The sequence below is a fragment of the Coptis chinensis genome, chromosome 7 (assembly GCF_015680905.1).
Source record: "Coptis chinensis isolate HL-2020 chromosome 7, ASM1568090v1, whole genome shotgun sequence".
In the NCBI taxonomy this organism is placed as follows: domain Eukaryota; kingdom Viridiplantae; phylum Streptophyta; class Magnoliopsida; order Ranunculales; family Ranunculaceae; genus Coptis; species Coptis chinensis.
The window spans coordinates 50,523,776-50,544,587 of NC_141462.1; the positions used below are offsets into that span (position 1 = coordinate 50,523,776).

At 37.5% G+C, this 20,812-nt stretch overlaps 1 pseudogene; it reads left to right on the forward strand.

Moving 5' to 3' along the window:
- LOC147487825 (COP9 signalosome complex subunit 8 pseudogene) lies at window positions 1-683 on the forward strand (annotated as a pseudogene).
- The last annotated feature ends 20,129 nt before the right edge of the window (window positions 684-20,812 follow it).

Sequence of the window (20,812 nt, forward strand, 5' to 3'; positions counted from 1 at the left end):
ATGTCTGAAAACTGCCAGAGAGGATCCAACAAGTGACTACTTGTTGAGCAAAATATTATATTGTAACTGTTAGAGTTCTTGTAAGTCGTCACAGATAGGACACGGAGCTAGATTTTTTTGGGCTTTCTATATTGTAAACAGACTATTTTCTTATATAAGAAAAAGAATGAGGAGGGGCTGGAACTTAACTAAGCCATCAAGATGAGTGGCCTTACACTATTCATATTCTAGGCCATATTTACATCAATGATGTTAATAGTGCTCGTTTTCTGTGGATGGTGATACCACCAGTGGTGAGGGATAATCAACCTGAAGTGGCATCTGCTTGGAAAATAGGGCAGGAGCTATGGGCCAGCAACTATGCTGGGGTTCATGAGGAGATTCGCGGCTTTAATTGGACTTTGGAGGCTAAAGGTTTAGTCACTACATTCTCAGAGCTGTATACCAAGAAGATGTTCCAGCTACTATTGTCTGTTTATTCAACCATAAGCATCGGGGACACTGCTATATTTCTTGGAATGAATGAAGAAGATGCCAGCAACTATGCACTACATCGAGGTTAGACTGTGGATTATGTTTCCAGAATGCTGACTGTGAAGAAGCAGCCTATTCTGACTAAACAGAATCTAGATCCTAGTAAACTACAGCGCTTGACTGAATATGTGTTTCACCTTGAGCATTGATCTCGATTTTGGTGTTAAGATGTGAGTGAAGAGCGGTGTTTTATCTCTAATAGGGAGCTTTAAGGGGCGATATTAGGTTTTAGGGGTATTTTAGTCTTTTAGCAATTAAATAGAAAATATGCGAAATTCAAGAGAAATTAGGGATCCAGCAGCCGCAAGCTTTAGCACACCAGCTAGGGCACACAATGAGGGGGACGAAATTGAGAGCAATACACCCACAAGTGAGGATGAGGAGATGGAGTTTTACAAGTCTTTCCTCGTCAAGAAGTATGGGGTCGGTTTGCTTGAGAGATTTAGGCAAAGAATCGATCTCAAAATCAGATCTGAAGCGAATCGGACATCCAACCATGAAGGCCGCAAGATTAAAGAGGAGGCTTTGGATATTGTTTTAAATCATTATGAAGGCAATGGTAGTGAGCAGAAGGGGGTAGAGTCATCCGATGAGGAAGACGATTTAACTATTGAACAAGGTTGTTTGAGGGAACAAACGAACACAATTGGGGATGATGCAACTGTTCAACAAGGGTGGTCTGTTTAACAAGCGATCAATATCGGAGACGAACTGAACTTGAAATCAATAGCTACTATGAACACACCGACAGGTACATGCATGGTTACGAAAGATGCAGAATTTGAATATCGAGTGGTGGAAACTCAATTAGGAAATGAAACTGAGGTATGTGGAAACGCAGGAGGAAAAATGTGTAAGAACTGTTATTTCAGAATGTAAATTTCTACAAACCGTGAAAACCATGCGCAGTGGAATTAATGGGGTTCACGATTTTGATTGGAAAACATACCTGTAGATCAGCTGTGATAACTCTGAAAATCCAGAATTAGCAACCTCTTGATCTTCTGTTGTATTCCTATGCACAGAGTGGACGTTGTGTAGGTAACAATCTTCCAACCTCTTCTTTCTCACTTGGCCTCTTTCTCTCTCTCAACCTTAGAACCGAAATTTGGATCTGTTTTTGCTTGAGTGATGTCTCAGAGGAAAAAAATGGCCAGAGAAAGAGGTTTATTTTTATATGCTACAATAGGGACCATGAGGAGAAATTAGGGTTGGGCCTCCTGACGGGCTTGGGCTTCCTAAGTTCGCCCAGAACACACAGCCCAAATCCATTAACAAATGGCTTATTCCACTAAAGGCCATTGTTGCACTACCGCCCTAGTCCCAAATTATGTGTCAGCGTTTATGGGCTCCATATTATATGCTCATTGATCTCCCCATGTTTAAGATATCGAATGCCCATTGATTAAGTCAAGTTACTCACAACTACATTAATCAACTTCTTATGTCCTTGAGTAGTACCACTCAACCTCATTGTCATGTCGGATCAAATCCACCTGCAGGGTTTACATGACAATCCTTATGAGCTCTTTATGGGGACATCATCAGCCCGACTTCTTGTGAGACACGAATTCCTTCTATAATCAACAGCACACCTTACATACAATGTCATTACCCAATCCATCCAGTTTGTTGATTCACAAATGAATCTCACTCATTGATAATTTAAAGCAATGTACAATGCACGTAATTGTCCGTTATTATATCCGGATTAAGAGGACAAACATCTATAATAACATAGACATTTGTTCTCTTATATAGTCAGTATAAAGAGAAACAACCTCACTTAGTCCTGTTCAATACGCACAAAGTGTACTAGTGTAATCCTATAGTCAAGATAGACTAATACCAGATTATACTACAATCGTACCAATAGTTTGTCCAAATCCATCTAGATTGTGAACGTTTACTTATACTTTATAAGGTACTTATGATATGATCTTCTGTGTGTCACCACACACCATATCATCTACAACATAAAGTATTAGACACATGCATATAACTAATAACATATATAATATGCATAACATTTACCCATATGATTCTCATTCAAAATATATAGAATTAGAGTTATTACAAAAGTAATGCTTTTAGTATATAACCCTATCGAAATGAATGTTTCCCAAACAACACTCAATCAATCTACGGGTTGCAGAAGTGAAAATGATGAAGATCTATCCTTTGAAGAGCGAATGAAGCAAAGTCGAGGGGCAGGCTTGCAGAAGAGATGGGTGAAAAAGAAAGCATCTGGTTCTTCGGGTAAGAATTCAATATCCGATTTTTCAGAAGGGGAAGAAGCTTTGAAGGCATCATCAGAAGTGGAAGCTGTTCAACAAGGTTGGTCTGATCAACATGAAAAGGGGTTGAATCAAACGATCACAACTGGGGATGATCAAAACTTGAAACCAATAAATCCACCACTAGCCAAATCGAACAAACCAGAAGGTACAAGCAAGGAACCAAGGAAAGATGCAGCTTTTGAATGTCGAGTGGTAAAAACTCGAGATGGCAGCAAAACTGGTAGTCAAGAAGTATTAAGGAAACCTGTACTGGCTATAGGTAGAAACACAGCAGAAAAAATGAATTCCTCTCATACTCCTGAAACAAAGAAGAATACAGGAAGTTTAAAGGCAGTGACTGCTGAAAAGAAAGAAGAAAATTCAGTGTGCAAGAGGTCGTGGGTAGACATTATCTGCAAGAATGTAGTGGGCAAAGAAGAACTCTCTTATATTGCTACCACAATGGAGAATGGTAAGCAGGTGGTCCATGTCAATAGCTCACAATTCTCTGAATACAACAAGAAATTTGAGAACCTTCTGGTGGGTTCGTTTGGGAAGAGATTGAACTATATTTTTGTTAAGGATACTGTCGCTAGAACATGGGATATCAAGAGGTTTATTATGAAACCATATGGTGACACAATGTACACTTTCCAATTTAAAAAAGAAGAGGAACGGAGGGTAGTACTGGACATGGGATCCTTTCATATCTCAAGCAAATTGTTTGTTGTGAGACCATGGAAGTTGTTTATTGAAGCTGAGTCTCGTGAGCTGAAGATGCTACCCCTATGGGTTATCGTCAAGGGAATGCCAATGGAGATGTGGAACAAGGCTGGATTTAGCCAAGTTGGAAGTGCAGTGGGAGTCCCTATGTTCACTGACAAACTAACCGAGAGTATGACTCGAACTTCGTATGCACGAGTATATGTGGAAGTAAACACTAAATGTCATTACCCAGAGAGCATTCCAGTGGTGCTTGATCAGCAAAGAGCTTATAAAGTGTCGTTTGAATACAACTAGAAACCTCCAAAGTGTGCAACATGTGAGGTATTTGGGCACTCTGATCAAACATGTCCCAAGGGAATACTAGATATGAAAGCAGTAAAGGAAACAGTATGGGTCAAGAAGGAAACAAAATCTATGCGAGATGATGGGGAAATGAAAGCCAAGGGAATTGAGCAGTCATTGTTGACTAAAGAGTCCGAGAATGAAATACAAGAAGTGCATACTGTCCAAGAAGAGGATGGGTGGCAGTCACCAAGCAAGAAACACAGCTTTAGGACAAAAGAAACTGGAAAGGAGCAAGTCCACAAGCTAGGGTCTGAGACAGGCTTGCGCCAGTGGTACTAGGGGTCGAAATGGTCCAAGAGGGGATGCCTCAGTCGTCAGTGAATTAGGAACAAGTGAGTACAACTGAGACTGGGAAGGATGACTGGGAAACGCCACCTAGGAGGCATATGATCAGGGCAAGGGCAGTACAGAAGACTGTGACTGCTAAGACATCGGGTACAGTGACTAGAAAGGAGAGGGTGCAGGAACTAGTGAAGGCATCACTTGTAACCAACAAGGGCACAATTATGGTTGGCGGCAAATATACGGGGGTTTCCAGAGAGTTAGCGGAATGCGGGAAGAACAGCCTAAAAAACTAGTCAGGGATTCTCTTACAAACCTACCTAGAAATGGTTTTTCATGTTAGGTACAAGTTAGCTGATGCCCTAGCAAGTACCATATGCAAAGATCAGTCCAAGTTCTTTCCTCATGATGTAAGAAATTATATATGATGATGTAATGGGGAAAGAGTATGAGAGATTGTAATTTCCTTTTTTCTTTTATTTTAATTATAATAAAGGGGTAGGGGACCCCGTTAATAGCCTTGCTTACTGATAAAAAAAAAATGTGAGTGAAGAAAGTTTAGATTTGAGCAAAACTCTGATATCTGTACCCAACTTTATAAATACATGGTTTGGATTATAGAGTGACATAGAAAGATTTCATACCATTTGATTCTTCCTGCGTGATGTCTTTTATTTACTAAATTTGGTCTATTGAACTATTCAACTAATGCTCAATGGACATAGATGCTTAGAATGACATTGACATTGAATACGTTTTACATAGTCCTACTGTTTTACACCCTATAATCAGTGTGTGATAAGTTAGTATGCATTTTTCGCAAAAGAAAAATAATAGCAATGCAAAATCATGAGGAGCGAGTCTGTATGAATAAGCAAGACCTATATATTCTTGTGGTGAGACAAAAACTATACGGTCCAAGCACTATAGTTTAACCACAATCTAACCGATACAATGAAACTGAAGCAACATACTAATCCAAGTATAAAACCATATCTAGGCAAGGTAAAACAAACTCCTCTAAACAAAGGAAATAAACATTCAATCCATGTATGTATATAATATCATAAAGGCTTGTATATAGTGCTCATTAAGCCTGCAAACCAACTAAAATAAACCAAGTTCTACCAATCCAAATAAGTCTCAAGAGACAAAACATCATGCAACTTATTATAAGTTTTCTCTTAAGTTTAGAAACTTAATTTTGTAATATTGCTAAAGAAAGGCTACCAACAAGCCTCCACCAGCCTCGAATGTTCGAAAAGCTTTACTGGAACTTATCTGGTGAGTTATTCCAAAGATAGGGAATGCCTAGATTGGGTCTTGTTCAGTTAAGATCTCCCGTAGAGAGACTACTAGAGAAATATCAGACCTTGCCTCTAGATAATCAACAACTACTTTAAAAAAAAAACTTGACACCTTTCTTAAATATATTGTTCAAAACTACTAAAATTGCATTACAACAAACAAAAAGTTCAATTTTAATCTAAAAAAATACAAGCTAGAGAACATGAAAAAGGCTACTTGGAATAAGTTTACAGCTTTAACCTGTTTTCCTTGTTGCGAGTGTTTAAGTTGAGGACCTGAACCAAATTTTCAAACAGACACTCTATTAGATTAAGTTGCAAAGACCGAGGAATCAACAAAATTACCCAAAATAAAATTAAATAAAATGTATAAGGTTCTCACTTGTAAACTAAAAACCCAAATTCACAGCACACGTCATAAACAAGGCACCACTTACCATCGCTGAAATCGTACAAACCTTAATTGGCCTGGTTGTGCTTAATTCATGTACGTTAAGGACTTTTCTTAAATAAAAAGTGAACGAAAGATTCATACCATACTTTTCTACTTTCAACGACACTTTTCTATGCTTGCGATGTCCAGATCCAAAAATTGACTCAATATTTTAAAAGTCAGTCATTTTTTTGAATATCTCACTACAAGAAAAAAGGCTTTATATCACTATTAATAACAATGACAAAAAGTCTTTTGTCACTGTTTTTTTTTTGTCAAAAACCGTGATGGAGTGGGGGTCATTTATTTTTTTCCCAAAACCATCACAAATATTTTTTCCAGATTAGTCTCTCTTTACCATAAAAAATGGTAACAACTGCTCAAAAACTGTCACAACAAATCATATAATTTGTGACAGTTTTAAATAAACAGTTATGCATTTCACCCTTTTTAATGGTCATAAAACCATAAAAAAACGGTAACAAATGCCAAAAAACAGTCACAAAAGAACATTGTTTTTGTGACAGTTATGGCAAAAGAGTTATATAAATTCAGAACCATCATAAAATAGACATTTTTCACTACGGTTATTGGAAAACCATCATAAATGTTATATTTTTTTTCCAAAAAAAAACAAAACTAGCATTCCAATAGTAAAAAAAATAGATATTTCATGATAATACTAAAATAACACGTTTCTATCCTAACAAATAGTGATTTTGCTAGGAATAAAGAAACTAAATTATTCTACAATTAGATCAAATTCGTACTCTGAATTATCATGCAATAACTTGAGTAAAGATTCGTTCCACTCCTCATTGCTTAGAACATAATAATTTCACTAACTTAAACAATTCAACAATATTAAAGAGAGCAACACTTTTAATAAGACTAATATGTGGGAATAACTAATTAAAATATTCTAAATTATACTATGACAATTAAATACGTAGATGTGAATGAGAGAAGAAGGGATTAGGGAGATTTGATATCCACCTTGATTAATCCCTAACATGCTAGTATAGATTTTTATTGCAACCCTAATCTTTATGTTTTCACATAAGGTTCATCATAAAGGTTAGGTATTTTTATCCTTAATTATTCATGACATCTCTAACCAACTAATAATTAGCATGAGAGGAAGTTTAAACCCATTCTCATGGTGAATGAACTACCCTCTAGATTGAAACTCTTAAAAGCAATTATTCTATACTAACATATCAAGTCTTCATCAGAACTTCAATCAAACCCCACTAATGGAGGTTTAGCTAAGATTCATTAGACTATCATGGAAAACAAAATAAGAATAAGACAACATAATTAAAGAATATAATGAACTTGAATTTTATTAATGGTGGCTAGGTTAAATAACATAAACTAGGTTTACTAAAGAGAAAAACTAATAGACAAGAGACTAATTAACTAATGGGTGAGAGCGTTAAAGTTTTGCCTTAGTCCTCTTTATATAGGAGAGGGCTAGGTTTCCAATTTTGTGCATGGGCTTTGGAGCTATGTTTTGGATTACTAAATCATGCCCAAAACCTAATTACTTAAGTCCAAAAAGGGTTTCTCCACTTGAAATTACTGTAACAGCCTTTTCATCTACTTTTGCTCCTCTAATTGGATCAAGGCCTGTACCATTAGAAAGCTCTTTTCGAGCAAGTCGGTTTGACATATAATAGGCTCAATTCTAAGGTCTGAGTCCAAAGATACGGTCTGCAGAAGTTCTATTGACTTTTATGCTCTATTTCTGCCCGCGTTGACTTTAACTTTTCGACTTTGACTTGGCTCTAAAAATGTTTTTTCTCTTTGAAACTTGGGTTTTAACCATAGAACTTCTTAGCAACAAACCTTTGCTCATTTCTCTTGCAAAAGTGACATATTTCTTCACATAATTGATTCCAAAACCTGAAATACACAAAAGTGCATAACAATATTAACTCTTATATCCATAGCTAGAGATAAATCAACATTCCCATATCCACACACAGAAAGAACATGAAATTCTTATGCATATGGAATACTTATTCTAGCCATAGCTAGAGATAAACTAACATTCCCATATTCAAGTTCAGTATAACCATACTTTTAACTCTAAAACGAATCCGGAATCATCTAAAATGTGAATTGGGAGTTACTAGTATAATCCATTCAAACTTTTTCATAACATTGTGTGAACAACTAAACCATACATAGTCAAAATCGGTGTTCCTAGTGTAATCCATTCAAACTTGTTCGTAAAAAAAGCTAACTAGCTTACATTTAATTCTAATGAAAATAGTGTTTAAGGCCGGTTTATATAAGAGTTCTACTTACCTTAATCAAGCTTCACTCCTTTAGAAAACAGCTAGATCTGTGTTTGACTTCAATATAAAGCTAAACCCAGCTATCTTTAATTGTTACATGAAGGCATGTCAAATAAACACTCTACTAATTCTCTGCCATTACCACCTTGCGATAAGCTTATCACCTAGTTAACTAATAAAGCACACATGATATCACCTAGTTAACAAAGCACACCCTTGCTTCCGTTATTGCATTTGCATGAACTTAAGACATCTTACACACACAAATGATAGAATCAGAAAATAAAAATATGATCAACCTCAAAATACCACCAAACAAGGAAATGTTAATATGGTTTGTTTATAGAAAAAAAAAAGTGAACACACATTGATGGGTGGGTGAGTATAACGTGGGATGCAGTAAATTTTAGTTATGTGCTAATGTTCTTATGCATACTGTCCTATTGTTTAGACAATTAGTCCATGATGACATGCCATATAGGACCAAAGATCCGCAAACAACATATAAAATCAATGCCAAGGTCTACAATAAAATAAGGAACCTATAACATATATGACACATATACAGTTCCTAAGTATAAGTGACAATATATAATACCTCCAAAGAGCTGAAACAATTGTAGGAAATCCTCAAAACCACTAATACCAGCAAACAGATAATTGGCAACTAAGACGACAACAATCATCATACACATACATATGAATTGTGCATACTACACCCTACAACGAGGAATCCAACACCTTTATAATAGGTAATTTTTTTCAACATTGTTTCTTCAGCACTGCCTAAAAGAGAAGAACTAGCCAATCACAAGACATTTATATTAAATCCTTATTAATGCATACCTTCAAAGAACAAAAAAAAGTAGACTAAAATAGTTGAGGTGCCCCTTCTTAGAAAACACAGATTGACAAGAACTTGTTAGTTAGACAAGTACAAAAAGACATAGCTTAAGACTAAGGTATTTGTACATGGAATTAATAATGGATACTACTCTATATAAACACTATTATGAATGGTGTCGAGAAAAAAATAATAAAAAAGGGCTTGGGGTTGAACAATCACACCCCTGCTTAACCATCCCTAAGGCAACTGATAAATCATTCCATCGTTTAAAGATAAAAAATCCAGGCAACAGAGCATGAAGTTAAAGAAACCCAAAGGCCAAAAAGAAACACACTCGGAAGCAAGCATGACTATTCTTCAAAGTCTCGCATGTCTTCATTCAATAATTCTGGTTTTTTGTTTTTGCTAAAGAATAATTTTGATTCAAACGATGTTCATCTCATAAAAAATGGTGAAGGGCTTGATGTTCATCTCACAAATAATATGCCACACATGTACGGCCCCTTTCCTATAAAAAACATTTGTGACCGTTTCGAAAACGATTGTCACAAAAAACATTTTAAAACATTCACAAAAGCCATTTTATGCCATTTGTGACCGTTTCGAACAGAACAGTCACAAATAACATTTTAAAACAGTCACAAAAACTTTTTTTTTTCTACTAGTGTCTTCTTAGCAATAGGGCCATGGTTGGGAAACTCCCTTCTGTTTCAATATGATACAGCAAAAGAGAACCATATATAAAAGCTGACTCAAGCATAATGAGCCACCACTTTTCTTCCTTGGTATCATCCAAATAAACTTTACATGTATAGTCATGCAATTTGTGTCTTTAACTGATAATACCAACATTTTTAAAATAGTATAGCATGGTTCGTATATTGCATAACAAGAATATTAAAAGGCAATGCTATTCCCATAGAAACATTGATATTGGAATATAATACATGCCAAAATTCCTTCAAATTGAAATATAAAGATTCGTTCTTTAAATCACAAATCAAAAAACCAAAACAAAATACCCAAAATCAAAATATGTTACCCACTGCAATCCAGCAGTTCTATATGGCTCCACAAATCACTGCACAGAACACCAAAAATCCCACTTTAAAGCTAAAACAATCAATCAAAACAAGAAAAAAAACAATTTCAACTAGGGTAGGGAATAAACAAACGAAGCTTTTTATTTTGTTATAGCTTCAATGACTTTTCAATTATTCTCACCTCAGTAAAGTTAGGAATAGTGGAGGAGAGATAAGCTTTGAAGATGTGGAGAGAAAGAGGATTTTGGAGATGGAGGAAAGAAGTTTCGGTTTAGATGGAAAGAGACGACAATCTAGGGTTTTAATTTGTTTATTCTTTCTAATTTTATTATTTTTTGTTTTTCTAATTTTGTTATGACTCGCAGCGGGAACATGAAAATTGGAGCGCGAAAAATATTTGCAGCCAAAAAGAATATATCGGCCCAAACCGAAGCCCATTGGCAACACTGAGAACGTCGCAACACCGGCATACATATAGTCTATCTCGGAATTACCAGTGATGGGAAGGGGGTTATAATAGATATTTAATCTATAGCAACACCGCACTCAATGCCAACAATAAACATTTTTAATTTAATTATTTTTTTTATTTTTCATAAATTTAAGCAAACACCTTTGCAATGCTCAAGGCGTCGCTCTAGGTATTTCCCAAAATGAAAATTCTATTAAGACGGATGACCTTTAGCAATGCCACATGGTGTTGTAAAAGATGACTTGTTGCAACAAATTTTAGGCATGGCCAAAGAGTGTGTTGCAACTGACCCCTTCTATTGTAGTGATGGCATTACTATTCTGAACATTGATGGCATGCTACAGGGAATCATAAGACGGTGGGCAGGAACACTACAAGACAATGAAGGGCATGTCAAGGTAGTAGCAAAAGGACTTCCCATGTTTAACTCTATTGCCTTCATAGAACTAGAAGGATTATACAAGGACTTAAAGCTAGCACAGCAGTACCATATCAGCAGGGTGGAAGCTAGGACTGAATCGACAAATGTCATTTTGTTCATAAAAAAAAAGGAGTAACGTGCCATGGCTACCAAGGAAAATCCAAACAGATGTGTTGGGAATAGTAGACCAACTGGAAATGTTTACTATTAAGCATATTTATACGGAATGTAATAAGTTAGCAGATGCTTTAGCTTGTAATATTCCATCTATTAGTTTCATTGAAGTTATCCCTAGCTCAGTTTTTGAGGATATAAAAAAAATTATATAAGATGATGCTATGGGAAAAAAATTTATCCGATTGTAACTCACTCTATTATTCTTATTAAGGAGAAGGGGTAGGGGACCCGTTAAAAACCTCGCTTGCCAAAAAAAAAAACTTGTATTAGAATGAATGCAAAATACTTGATTGATTGAATTAACGCATCTACAAGCGAACTTGTATCATAATGAATGCAAAACACTTGATTGAATGCATCTACGTATGAGCTTGCATTAGAATGATTGAAAAACACTTGATTGAATGCATCTACTTGCGAGATTGCATTAAAATGAATGCAAAACACATGATTGATTTAATGAACGCGTCTACAAGCGAGCTTGCATCAGATTGAATGCAAAACACTTGATTGAATGCATCTTCGTGTTAGCTTGGGAATTTGAATCCTTTGGTCATTTGAGACTTTTGTGCTTAGTCCTTGTTTTGCAAAGGGTTGAGTCCTTGGTCCTTGAAGCCTTGGAGTGTTTCCTAAGCTTTTGAGATTTTGGACCTTTGAGTTCACTTTGATCGTTGACTTTGACTTTGACAGTTGACTTTCTGGAACTTTTTCTCATTTGTCTCATAAGGTCCCTTTTAGGCTCTAGATCAAGTCATTTGAGGTATTTGGTCCATAATAGGCTTGTATCCGGAAAATGCGATAAGAACATGAGTTTTGTACATTATTGATTATATAATTTGACATTATAAGAGGGTAAAATTGCATATTTGGAGACTGGTCAATTAGAATGAATGCAAAACACTTGATTGATTGAATGAATGCAAAACACTTGATTGAATGCATCTACTTGTGAGATTGCATTGTAATGATACGCTATGGGCTAAGTGGGTGTGGAAGAATTTGATCAAGACGAAATATTTTTGGGATATGAAAATCCCAAATGACTGCTCATGGAGCTGGAGAAGTATTCTACAGTAACGAGATGATGCCAAAGAAATAACATGTTATCAAGTTGTGAATGGAAGTGATATAAGCCTATGGATGGACCCCTAGCATCCAATGGGTATTTTGAAAGGTTACTTTTCTCTAGGCCTTACTTATGACTCAGGTGCGAGTCTAAATGCAAAAGTCGCGAACTTGATACAGAATGGGGAGTGGCAAGTGTCGCGAACACTCTAAAGACATATGCCTGAGCTAATACAACAAGCTGAAGATGAGGTGGAAGTGTTTGGGGGTTTAGATAAAGTAATTTGGTCTGCATCATTGCATGGGGAGTTTCAGCTCAAGGAAACATATCATTCAATCAGGACAAAGAGGCAACCAGTTACGTTGAGAAGTCTGGTAATGTTTATGAATAAAATTTCGAGACATTCTTTTATTGTGTGGATGTTGTTTCAAGATGGTATTAAAACTCTTACTAAACTAAAAGAAGAAGAAGGTTGTGGATTCGAAATTGTGTGTTATATGTGGACAGAAGGAAGAAACAGAGCGTTCTCTCTTTTATGAATGTTGTTTTGCACAATATGTGTGGAACGAAATGCTCAGGAGAGCTGGGTATTGGAGAACGGTGGCTGTAGACTCAGAATATGAAATGGAATGGATTATTGGAGTATGCAGACGCAAGGGATGCAAGAAGGACGCACTTCAGTTATGCACTAATGCCTTTTTCTATTGGGTATTGATAAGAGCCCAAAACTGTAGTTTTAACCCCTTAACCATCATACTTTTAGATCAATTATGTGAGTAATAATTAAGAGTTAATACTGATTACGTGTTTTTATGCATTTCAGGCTTCAAAGTCCATTATGTGCAGAAATGTGCCACTTTAACGAGATAAAGGAGCAAAGGTCGGTTGCTAAGGAGTTCTGTGATTAAAGGTCAAAATTCAAGAAGACAAAGCCTTTCTAAAGCCCGTTCAAAAGCTGAAAAGTCAACTCGGGCAGAAACAGCCCACAAAGTTAGCAGAACTTCCGAAGGCCTTATCTTTGGACTCGGACTTCGGAATTGGGCCTACCTTATGTCAAAGCGACCGGCTCGGAAAGAGCTTTCCAATGGTCTAAGCCTTGACCCAATCAGAGGAGTAAAAGTGGACGAAAAGTCTGTTAAAGCCAACTACAACTGAAGAGGCCTTTTTGGACTGAAAGAATTCGGTTTTGGGCCTGATTCTCTGGCCCAAAACATGGCTCCAAGCCCATGCACGATTTTTGGATCTGAAAGTATAAAAACAAGAGCTTGACTCTTTGGTAATGGTAGATAGTTAGACCTAGAGTAGTTAGCCTCCATTAATTAGTTTTAGAACTTAGTTTTAGAATTTCAATTAGTTAATTAATTAGTTTTTCATATCTTGTTCTAGATCTAGTTTTAGATTAATTAATTAGTTTATTTCTCGAGTATTGAATCATTGTTTTTTATCGTTCATTAGATTAATAAAATCGTGTTCTTGATAATCTAGTTTCATTTCCATTAATTGTTTAGTTCAATTCGTAAATTCAATTATTTGTCATTATTAGTTTAATTCAAGTATTGCATGAGTAGTTTGGAATCGAATTTAAATAAGCAAAGTTTCAATCTTTATATCATGTCTTGTTCGAATTCCATTGGGAAGGATTGCGTGATGATTCTCGGCTAAACCTCCATTTGAGGGGGTTGAGAAGCCTTGATGAAAGCTTGATTCCGATTATCGTAGAGTCGTCGTAATTTCCCTTCCACTCTAGAAATGATTAGTTCACCATGAGAATGGGTGTAATCGTTCACATGCTAGTTATAAATTGGTAGAAATGCTATGTGTAATTAGGGATTAGGAGTAACCAGGTTGTTCTGCGAAGCAGTTCAATTCGGATTACGATGATTCATCGTTAGTAGGATTAAGTTGAGTTAAGGTGGAATCAATCTCCCTCTAACTCCTTATCATAGAATCAACGTAGTATTCCGATAGTTGTTCTAATAGTCGACTAGTTGCATCTTGTGGGTAGTTGCATCGTAGTATAGAATTCCCCTCGTAAATCTCTCATTAGACTTAAGACCGATTAGTTAATTATGAAATCATTCCATGCTAGAGAACTAGGAGTGGAACGAATTTGTTACTCCACTCTATTTCGATAGAATTGAGAGTAGACAACTTTGATAAATATAGGCAACATAATAAGTTTTAGTTTACTTACGTTTTGAGTTTCATCATTCATTTCGTAGGTAAACTATCAGTTTTATGTTTTATCAAATGGCCCTCGCCATCTTAGTTACCTTTAGCATTGTTTTCATAGTATAATTAGTCATTTTTAAGTCCCATTAAACTCACCCACCCTTGTTTGATTCATACTATGGTTGTCCGTTTCAGCATTGAAAAGTTCCGCGAAAAATTACGAAGGCGACCGGCCCAAGCGGGCGCACTGCTTCAAACATTTGGAACCTTGAGCGACCGACGCCCAAACCGAAGCGACCGACCAGCCTAAAACACTGTAACTTGAAGTTACACTGGCGCACTCCACGCACGCCCTAAGTGAGCACGACCCGCGCCCTGAGCTGAATTTTGCCAGATTGCCACAGGTTTGATTCGAACTTCGATTTTTCAAGTTTTTCAGTGTTCTAACTTGTTATATACACTGAACACACGTAAACAAGACGCTATTCATAAGCAAAGCAAGGACGCAATCAGGTATTCCTTTCTTCCACACCTCGCATCTCTTGTTAGAGGTTTATACTAGTATATCAGGATTGTTTGGAGTGTTGACGTGTTTAGTTAAGTTTGGTCTTAACCTTGTATGAGATTAAGGTCTGGTCGAACAAAAACACCTAACATAATTACACGGAAACATCAACAAGCACGCCTATCTAGTATACCACCAACTACACCTCTAGCTACTATTTCACACACACCACCTGATATAATGCCTGAAGAAGGAGAGACTCCTCTCTCTAACTTCTACAAAGTCTTGAGCAATAACCCCAAATCTTGCATCGTTCTAGCAGACCTAGTGGGGGATTTCCGAATCCCCCCAAATATTTTTAATTTGTTACCCGTTTTTCATGGTTTAGACCATGAAAAACATTATCAGCACATGCGTAGGATTGAACAAGTCATAACAACATTCCACTATCCTACGGTTGGTGCGGAACAAATTAAACTGAGGGTATTCCCTTTCACCTTAGTTGATAAGGCGGCGTCTTGGTTAACTGCCCAAACGTCTAATTCTGTGGACTCGTGGGCTAAACTTGTTCAGCTGTTTATGGAACATTTTTACCCAGCCCTAAAGACGGATGAGATGCTTTCCAAGATTCATTTCTTTCGACAAAATCCGCATGAATCATTTTCAGAGGCTTGGAATCGTTTCACCGATCTCCTTATAGAGTGTCCACATCATAACTTAAATTTAAAGACACGTTAGTTCGTGAGGACTTCTACACCACCATAAAGAAGTCCTTGACATAATGAATGGTGGTAGTTTCTTAAGTAAAGGAGCCTCAGAGGCTTATAAATTTATAGAGGATCAAACTAAGCGAAAAAACAACTGGGGGGGTAGTGACGATATCCACCGCTCCGCTAGTTCTTCTAATACAGATTTAAGGCCGCGGTATGTTTGAAATTAAACACGATCGATCCTTACAACTCTAATCGAATCACTCACTAAAAAGGTAGAGGCCATTTCTATTCAACAAAAGTCTATCCCAGTCATGAATGTAAATTCCAATCCATGTAGTTTCTGTTAGAGTCCTGAGCATCCCGACTTCCACTGTCCTATAGCCTATGAACAGGCTTCTTCCATTAATAATGAACCTAACGCCCCTTGGAGACAAAATCCCAACTTCGATTGGAGAAATAACCAATACGTCACACCTCCAGGGTACAATAATCAATATGTTAGGCCAAAGCACAATTTTATCCAAACTCCACCACGACAAGGGGGGGTTAGGGTAATTTTAATAATTATAACAACCAAGTGCAACCTCGACAAGGTCAAGCACAAGGTCAAGGTAGTTATAATAATTATAATGCTAATAGAGGCATCGTTAGGTAAATAATAACTATCAAAATCTGCCCATAAATAATTCACAGCGAGATAGTTCCAAGTCCACACCACCCGTGACTACTACTACACCCACAACCGGATCGTCTTGACACCTTCATACAAGTGAGCCAAAAACTTTTCCAAACCATGGCTCAATCTAACCAGCGGCTTCTACAATCCGTTAATAATTTAAGCCAACGGGTTGGCCCAAGATAAAGCCCAACCCAAAGGTATGTTTCTAGGTAACGCAATACCTAATCCTAAAACAACAAACACACCTTTGAGGTAACCGATAATACTAGTAATGAATATGGAAATGTAGGTGAGCTAAATGTCATCACCACTCTGCGTTCTGGCAGAGTGGTTTATAACAATGTAAATATGCCTATAGTTACCCCACCAGTAGCCCCTACACCTGCTATTTTACTAGATACCCGAAATAGAAAACTGAAGAGCCTACTTTGTAGAGGTACCGATTCTGCCACAACACAACCTAAAAACAAAGCGAAAGTTAAACATCCGGTGATACCATTGCTAAATATAGAGTGAAACCACCGTTTTCCAAAAATTAGCCATGTTAACTAGGGATACAAATTATGAGGAGATTAGGGGACGTTTTCAAGAATCTAACTATAAACCTTCCCTTCCTCGAAGCTATTAAAAGCTACCACACCATGCTAAGTTTCTTAAGGAGTTATGTACTACTAGGCGTAAAACCAATATACCGAAAGACGCCTATTTAACAGAACAATTCCCAACTCTATCTGAACATAATGGAATTGTTAAGTACAAGGACCACGGTCATCCTCTTGTGACAATGCACCTTAGGAGATTCCTATCTGACGACAGCGTTATTAGACACGGGGGCTAGTGTTAACTTACTCCCATTTTATTTGTATAGACAAATAGGTCTAGGCGAGATGCAACCCACTAAAATGGCGTTGCAATTAGCTGATCGGTCTATTAAGTATCCTAAGGGTGTGGTAAAAATGTCTTTGGTAAAAGTTCGAGGATTTCTACTATCCTATTTGATTTTGTCATCCTCGATACGGAAAGTCGCTAACGACTGTCCGATCATCTTAGGGCGCCCTTTCACGGCAACTGCCAATGCGCTCATTAATTGCCGCGATGGTTCAATGTCCATGTCTTTTGGCCATCTTGCTGTTGAAGTAAATGCTTTTAAAACAAAGACACATTTACCCGATTCGTCTATGGATGGAGAGGTTAGCATGATCGAGAGCTTCGCTCGAGATTATTTCAACAACACGTTTCCTGATAATCATATGCCCAAATTTCTTTCCTTTGGAAGTTCAGACTCCAACATTTTCATCCCTACACTAGTCCATACACATATTATGGATGAGGACGAGATAGATGACTTTCTCAAAGATATAGAGGACTACCATAGTAATGTGGATATGACCAATCTAGATGAGAAATTCGAGGAGTTTCTTAGAGCAGGTGATGAATCACCATATCAAGAACTACTTTGCACAACATCCACCTCGACTCCCCTCCTTCCACCCTTTCAAAGGAATCTCGAGTTTGCACTCGATCCTTTTGTTTCTCCTGTGCTTCATAATTTTTTAAATCCACCTAGTAAACAAATACTTCAGAAGAACAAACCATTTGACACCTTCATTTTCAGACTTGAGACAGTCCCTACCTACACCATGAATGAGTTTTGTGCTAAACCCACATCCTCATTATTTACATGCTTTCCTTCTACAACTTATCCATATCCACCATATCTTCCACAGCCATTCACTTTTCCATACTTATTCGCTAGGCCACCCTCTAGTTCAAAAATGAAAAAGAAGGTGAATGCTAGGTTACGTTATAGGTCTATCCGACTTCGCTGTCAATTCACTAGGTTGCGTCATAGGAAATCTTGGTGCTTGATTGTGTTTGAATATGTTTTCTGTGATATTTATTTATGGAATAATCCTAAACTATTTCGGTTGTTGATATATAATAAACTGCATGTTCATACATATGTTTAGATAAAGTCTCGAAAGTATCGACTATAAGCGACTCAACTTTTTTGTGTTGGTGCATTTCCTTTCATTTTCATATATTGGTGAGTGCACCATTAAGGTAACCGGCCCTCCCTATGGAGTGTGTGGTGTAAGTACCGGATCCTAAGTCCACGTTTAACATAATTCACGTTTTCCACTCTTGCATGTTTTCTCTGATTTTTGAGTCATGTTTCTCTATGGGGTGAATTATGTCCTTATTCATTATTATTTTTCCTTATAAAAATAAAAATAATAAATAATAAACATAGTAATCTAGGAAGTCGGGAATCGACTTTAAAAGACCCATTTTAAAAACAAATTTTCTAAACTCTTTGTAAAAATTTGTTTGGGGGTGGGTGTTAGTGTTTCCGATCCTAGAATGTTTTATATCCCATTAGAGTTGCTTAGGCCGTTTAATTGTATTTCGATTCGGGTTGACATAATCTATGAATTTAGAGTTCATTCGTTCGCATAACGTACGTCATGCACGCACTTCGAGGCATTTCCACTATCTTATATGTCACCCACAGTCGGAATATAGTGTTTTATTGATCATTGGATTGGAAATTCTCTCCTGATCATTTCCATATCTCATTCGCAAAAATCGGACCGGTAACGAAGCGGCAATATTAGTTTGAAGTTGCGCAAAAAATTGAAAAATTCGAAAAAATTCCAATTTTGCTTGGGCCCAACCCCGCCAAGCGACCCAAGCATCCAGACTCCCCTTTGCTCCACACCAACAGTCGTGCCTTCATCTTCTCAAACCGCCATTATCAAAAAAAAACCAAAAATTCAAAACCTAAAACCAAAAATTAAAAAAGAAACCTAATTAAACCCACGCCCACATTCAAATCAAGTTCAAATCTTCTCTAAAAACCTTTCTACCACCAAATCCACCAAGTTAAATCACCAAAAACAACCGAAAATTAAAAAAAATCAAGCTGTCGCGCCACCACCACTGTTTGTTTCATTCGGTTGACTTAAATTCCAACCCCACATCCCATTTAAACCCCACTACAGTTCAAACTCCAATGGCTCAACAACGTCGAATTTTGCCAGAGCAAGCATTTACTGGTGACCACTTCGCGCCCGCTTTACGGTGTGATTTAAATTATTAGTAGAGACTGGAATAGCTTGTGGTACTTTCGACCGAAGCCTTTTACCACTTAAGACTTAGTCCGACGGTTTTACAAACACGAGGGAGTTGGAGGGGAGTAGAATTTTGTTATGGTGGCGAAGAGGAGGAAGGAAGTTCTTTGGGTTGTTGGTGAGATTCTAGGCATTCCGCCTAGAATCCATCCGATGCTGCGTTACAGGAGTCCCAATATAATGGGGTCGAGCCGTTGATGAACGTGACAGTTACCGAAAGGAACTACAATGCGAGCTCGCATTGTGTTCGCCAGGCATCCCTCAGAACCAACCAGCTGGCTGCAGCTCAGTGGATTGGTCGGAACGTTCTAGGGAAGGAGAAGGTCAGCGACATCGGTCTGAACTGCCTCCACATTTTATGGATACTCCAGGAGCAGAAGTACGAGTTCTGTATCTTGGAGTTTTTGCTTAACATGATTAGGGGAGTAGGGAAGTCTATTGCACCTCTCCCTATTTTGATAACCAAGATCATGCTAAAGTTGAGAGTAGCTCCAGCATCTGATAGGATTTACCTCACCCTACACCGAAATACTCGTATCTATAAGGATTGTGTCTAACGAGTTTGGAGGTTGCCTGAGGATAGGGTAGAGGACGAGGAGGATGGTGGAAATGAGAATGACTCAGAGGATGCGGAGGATTTGACTTATTTTGATGTTGATGCCTTGGAGAGGTGTTGGTCAGATGCAGAACGCATGGCTGTGATTCGTCGTGGCATGCGTTCTTCAACACTATCTGCGAAGACCTCCGTACTTGACAGGCTACTATCCGCCATAACTTCGAGATCCGTACCCAGCGAGAGGATGAGCGGTGGGAACAGATGAGGACTGAGCTAGAAGCTCAGTGCTAGTTCCGGGCCGACATGTTTGCACGCTTCCCACCTCACGGGGATTCTCCTTCTGAGGATCAAAGATCAAAAAAACGAGCCGCCGTCGTCGAAAGACGAATGGTGCTGGCCCATCGGGAGCTCAGGACCCATCTCCTGAGCGTGTGCCCTCCGCTACCAGTACCGAAGTGTTTAGGGATAGTATGTTTTGATATTTTTTATTTGTAGTTTTATTATTGTTAGTTATTTTAATGTAAGTTTTAATTCCGTAATTTGGATTTTGTAGTAAAAGGGTATTTAATGCCAATTTTAATATAATGTCATTATTTTCATTATGCGTGGTTGTTTAATATTGATCCCACCTTCCCAAATTGTTTGGGGGTGGTCTTATCTATTCCAGCATGATTTTTATATGACCCTCGTTTTAGAAGTTATTTCGGAGTCAGGGTGAGAATATGGCCGATTAGGCATATCTATGAATAAATATCATGGTAGGATGAAATCTCGATAAAATAGGTAGATTCTATCCTAAATTCAACCTAAAAGAT